At 49.3% G+C, this 5,733-nt stretch overlaps 1 long non-coding RNA gene across 1 annotated transcript; it reads left to right on the forward strand.

The window, feature by feature from the left end:
* Window positions 1-637: 637 nt before the first annotated feature.
* Window positions 638-3,448, forward strand: LOC119389055 (uncharacterized). The gene is made up of 5 exons (XR_007416033.1): window positions 638-783; window positions 850-910; window positions 1,220-1,278; window positions 1,473-1,549; window positions 3,292-3,448. It is a non-coding gene; the product is annotated as an uncharacterized LOC119389055 (long non-coding RNA).
* Window positions 3,449-5,733: the final 2,285 nt, after the last annotated feature.

Here is a 5,733-nt window from a genome sequence, read left to right on the forward strand (position 1 = left end):
TCAAGGTGTCTTCGGTGCGCCCTCTCTTTGAGACAGGGCGATCATTCAATCGAGGAAAGGAGAATGAGGCCATAGATTGTGTATAATTTCGGCAGCCATGTCAGCCGCCCACCATGGAGCCCAACATGGGGACGCAACAGCACTTATATTGATATAAGGCATGCCAACGCCAGCTGTACACAGCTACTATAACCAAATATAATGTGCCCAAGAGAGGGCACATACACAAGGTTAACCCTCGCCGCCAAGAAAAAACGGAAGTAAATGGAAGAGAGGAGAAGACAGAAAAGATGCAAAGTGAGAAAGACGAAGATGTGAGGGGAGAGAGAGACAGGAAAAGGCGACTGCCGATTTCCCCTGGGTGGGTCAGCCCAGGGGTGCCGTCTACGTGAAGCCGGGGCCAAAGGGGTGTGTTGCCTCTGCCGGGGGGCCTTAAAGGTCCAATCACCCGGCGTCGGCTCAACCCCCAGGATCCCCTTTTCCCCGGACACGGCAAAGCCACGCACGGCTAGGCGTGGGAGGGGTCGAAACCCCCCGTTAGCTCGGGTCCGTGGTGTCGCTACACACCAAACGCCTACTTGCGCAGACGCCCCTGCGGGGGTTAAATGAACCTTATATCTTTGTATATATATTTTTTTGTATTCAGAAATGACTTATCTTTTTGTTATATGTATGCTGCTATTTTCTTTCGCTGTGGGGCACACATTGGGGAGCCTAATTAGGAGTTTACTGATGGCGAAGCAACGGCCACATTTCAAGTTTTGTGTATGCCTCTTGTTTAAGGTAAATATATAGAAACATGCTAGGCTTAGCAATTCTGTTAAGTTACTCCGTTTCATTTCTGTGCAGCGCTTGTGTACTCTATCAAGGCGCCAGATGGCCTGCTGGCTGCGTTTTTTTCCTAGTCATGGTAAGCCACACAAACAAAGCCAGAGCTGGATTGTATCCTCATTTGATTTCTCTTGATTGTCTTGAACAGCCTGCATTTTGTTCTCACTTTAGCATTTCACTATCTGTGCAATGCTACAAATTTGCGTATTTTGAATTTTACAGTACGCTATAGTGTGTTTTCTGTGCTTGTTGCCTTTCATTTCCATGCAGTTTGCATGTGCACTGTTCCATTCTAATGCCATGCTGCCACCTAGCTGCCATTTTTCTGCGTCATCGTAAGCCAGAGCGTGACTGTTCCGTTAAATTCCTCCGTTTAATTTTTATCCAGCGCTTGTGTACTCATCATGGCACAAGATGGCCTGCTGGCTGCCTTTTTTCCTAGTCATGGTAAGCCACATGAAGCAAGCCAGAGCTGGATTGTATCCTCATTTCATTGCTCTCTTTATTGTCTTGAACAGCCTGCATTTTGTTCTCACTTTAGCGTTTTCACTGTCTGTACACTGCTACAAATTTGCTTGTTTTATGTCTTACAGTAGGCCATATTCTGTTTTCTTTGCTTGTTGCCTTTCATTCCCATGCAGTTTGCGTGTGCACTGATATTTTTTAATGCGATGCTGCCACATAGCTGCCATTTTTCTGCATCATGGTAAGCCAGAGCGTGACTGTTTGCACTGCTGTTCAGTATGAGTGTCTTTTACATATTTCCTCTAATGTGATGTTGATATGGTATAGTGCAGATTGTTCGTGTGCATTTTCGTACTCGTAGAGAAAGGGCATAGAAAGGAAGCGTGTAACGGAAGAGACCAGGAATATTCGCACATAAATATTTTGTGTTAAAAGTGTCCACTGTTTTATATGCGCATCCCAGACAACGGCTGTCCTGCACATTTCGAACAGGTATTTGATAACTCCGCACACTCACTTCAAAGAAATGGCTAGTTCAACTTTGTGCCTAAATCATACTCGTATTTCTTTAAAAACTACGCCTGCGTGTCTTAGTCAGTCCGAATGTATTAAACAACTTACCAGTTTGAATCCGCATGGTTATTTTTCATGATGTACCTGGTCTCCACAGTTAAAATGTAAACATCATGGAGCATATGATTACAAGATTGTTTAAGGTGGAAAGTAAATTTATTACAAATTAGAACAATGGTGTATATTTTGTTACTCTAAATGCCTTAGCACACAGCTTTGTTCAAAATTTCATCTTGTTTTCTTGCCTTTTCTTGTGTGCAGTTTTTCTTCATTGCTCCTTTTAAAGGGGCCCTGCAACACTTTTCGAGCATGCTCAAAAAGCGCTGCCGATCGGTAGTCGAGGGTCCCGAGAACACGCGAGCCAAATATTACAGCCATGCGCACGGCCTGGAATTTACAATAAATTCTCAAAGTCGGCTGTAAATCGCTCCCTCTTCTCTCGACAAATGATGTATTAGTCCGCAAAATATGACGCGATTGTCAGCAGTTCCACCTTTGGCTGATGTTATAATCACGATAACACCCTCATTATTACTTTCGTTGTTAATTTTGAGTTCAATAAGTAGATAATATGTACGTTTATATTCTGTTATCGCGTTAAAAGCACCGAACAAACATTAATATTAGCACTTCCGGTCTCACCGACAGCTCGTCTGCTCGTAGTTGCGTGGTGGTTCCGTTTTCTTCGCCATGCGCAGTGCCGAAAACGTGAATATTTCTGTGCTTTTGACCATCGCCGGTTGCCGTTGAGAGTGGCAGCCGTTCGAGTGTTGCCTCGTCAGCTGAGAACTGCATCGTCGGCACGTTCTCACGACCGACCGAGGCACGGGCGCAGCGTGTCTCCGATAACAATGCTGGCGTCCGGTAATGGCGGCGCTGCGGGGTCGTCTGCCAGTGCCGTCTTACGAGGCGGTGTATCGGAGTATGGGCCGAAACCGATCTCAGCTGTCATTCGTTCCGAACGAGCGCGCAGGTTTGCTTCCATGGTTGGCAGAGCGATGAAAACACTACGGCGTTCGAGGTGCACACCCAACATTACCAAACCGACGCGCAGTTTTCAAGCACGCGCGATACACAGTGCGATCGGCTCCGCTCGACGAGAACGACGCAAGCCGACCGGAAGTGCCGGCACAGACCACGTGGTTGCGCCCAGATGTCAGAGAGAAAGAAATGAAGAAAAAAACTCCGCCGGCGCTCTCTGGCGGAGCCTCGCTCCTCTGCGCTGCCTCCCTCAACTCGCTGCCTAGCTTTCCGCGCGCTCGCGGCGTTGAGTTGAGGGAGAAAGCTGCGGAACGTGATCTCTGTAATTTGGTAACACCACTTAGACTTGACGGATTCTAAACATTTTTGCGGCATATGACTCGTGAAGAGTCATACGTCAATAATGAGACTATTCCAATGTAACTAAGAAAGGTGTTGCAGGGCCCCTTCAAGCACAGCACACTGAATCTACTACAGTGCCAGATTCTGTGGCAGCCTGGATCGTGGAGCACAACGATGCAAAAAGTGAATTTTTGTGCCTACAGGTGCAGTCAGCTTTGTCCCGTGCCGTCACCTTTTCAATTGCATTTTGTGCAATATATATATATTTATTTCCACCTTATTAATAAGAAAGCCTCTTCTACAAAGCATGTCGTAATTTATTGCTACTGTAGTGAACAGTACAGACGACGACGAAGCAGCCAAGAAAGCAAGCCACATCGTGAGTGGTAGCCACGCGACCCGAGCTTGCGCTTGCTTGGATTTTGGACCCTCGACGTTGCTCGTCGTTCCTTCACGTTTGTACGTGAATAAACCACGTGACATTTGGTGGAGGTGCGGGGTACCCGGGGTATTCAGGTGCGGAGGTGCTCTTTCGGTGGATCCCCTTCCCGACGCTTACAAACTTGTCGTTGCTGCGGACACAGATATAGCCCCGAAAACGTCCACCCTGGTAGCCTTGACCTGTAAAGCCGCTCCAGACGGAACTGTTCTGTTCGTCCCGTCCGAGGTATTTCTCCGCCGCCGCGGCTTGCGACTACCGTTTGCCGTACTCGCCGTTGAATCGGGTGCTACAATTATGCCGGTTGCGAACTCACTGACATCCTCAGTTACATTACTTCGCGGGGAATGTTTGGGCAACATACAAGACGTTGACCTGCTGCGTTCTCTGGAGTTTGCTGCAAACCAACCCGACCTCCAGCTGAATGCCATAACACCACCTGTTGCCACTTCTTCCGCTCCAGACATTTTCCACCCTTCCGTTGCCGCTGATCTATCGCCGTCACATCGACGCGAACTCTTAGCCCTTCTTCGAGAGTTCCGATCTTCCTTTGATTGCGCTCAACCATCATTGGGGCGTACAACGAGCATCACGCACTACATTGACACCGGTGGTAATGCTCCCTTACGCCAACGACCATATCGAGTTTCAGCGGAAGAGCGGCGTATTATCAACGAACAAGTCGACGATATGCTCAAGCGCGGTGTCATCCAGCCATCCCAGAGCCCCTGGTCGTCCCCTGTTGTGCTTGTGCGCAAAAAGGATGGATCAATTAGATTCTGTGTCGACTACCGCCGCCTCAATAAAATAACTCGGAAGGATGTATACCCGTTGCCACGCATCGACGATGCTCTCGATTGCTTGCAAGGAGCAGAATATTTCTCGTCGTTGGATTTACGCTCGGGTTATTGGCAAGTTCCGATGCCCGACCCTGACCGATCGAAGACTGCATTCGTCACTCCTGACGGGCTGTATGAGTTTAACGTCATGCCGTTCGGACTCTGCAACGCCCCAGCTACCTTCGAACGGATGATGGACAACATCCTTCGCGGTTACAAGTGGAAAACCTGCCTCTGCTACCTTGACGACATTGTCGTTTTTTCTCGCGGTTTTCCGACTCACCTTACTCGCCTTCGTGCAATTCTCACGTGTCTTACCTCTGCTGGCCTTCAACTTAACATCAAGAAGTGCCATTTTGCGGCGCGCCAGCTCACAATACTAGGCCACGTCGTCTGCAAGGAAGGCGTTCTCCCGGACCCCGCGAAACTCCGCGCCGTGGCCGAATATCCGAAGCCGAACTCTATGAAGACGCTTCGAAGTTTTATTGGGCTGTGCTCGTATTTTCGTCGATTTGTGCGCGACTTCGCTTCTACCATCGCGCCTCTTACCAATCTACTGACAGCCTCCAACGGCCTGTCTGCTTGGTCACAGGAGTGTGACGAGTCTTTTATGACGCTACGGCGCTTAACGTCGCCTCCGATACTTCGTCACTTTGATCCTAATGCGCCTACTGAGATCCATACCGACGCCAGCGGGGTCGGTCTTGGCGCAGTACTGGCTCAACGAAAACAAGGATATGAAGAATACGTCGTTGCTTACGCGAGTCGAACCCTCAAGAAAGCCGAGTGTAATTATTCCGTCACAGAGAAAGAGTGCCTCGCCATTATCTGGGCTTTGGCCAAGTTCCGCCCGTACCTTTATGGCCGCCCTTTCGAAGTAGTGACGGACCACCATGCCCTATGTTGGCTGTCGTCGCTGAAGGATCCGTCGGGACGCCTCGGTCGTTGGGCGCTTCGCCTACAGGAATACGACATTCGTGTTGTGTACCGATCCGGCCGCAAACACTCGGACGCTGATGCCCTTTCCCGCTCACCGCTACCGGCTGACACAGCTTCGTCGTCATCTTCTTCAGCTGTCTTGACGCCAATTGACTTCACACACATGCCGTTGGAGCAACGCAAGGATGCGTGGATTTCCCATCTTCTCGACTTTCTGACTGACCCATTAGCACATCCAGCCTCAAGAACTATCCGTCGTCAAGCCACGCATTTCACTATTCGAGACAACCTGCTTTATCGGCGGAATTACGCGTCTGACGGTCG

The sequence above is a fragment of the Rhipicephalus sanguineus genome, chromosome 4 (genome assembly GCF_013339695.2).
Source record: "Rhipicephalus sanguineus isolate Rsan-2018 chromosome 4, BIME_Rsan_1.4, whole genome shotgun sequence".
In the NCBI taxonomy this organism is placed as follows: domain Eukaryota; kingdom Metazoa; phylum Arthropoda; class Arachnida; order Ixodida; family Ixodidae; genus Rhipicephalus; species Rhipicephalus sanguineus.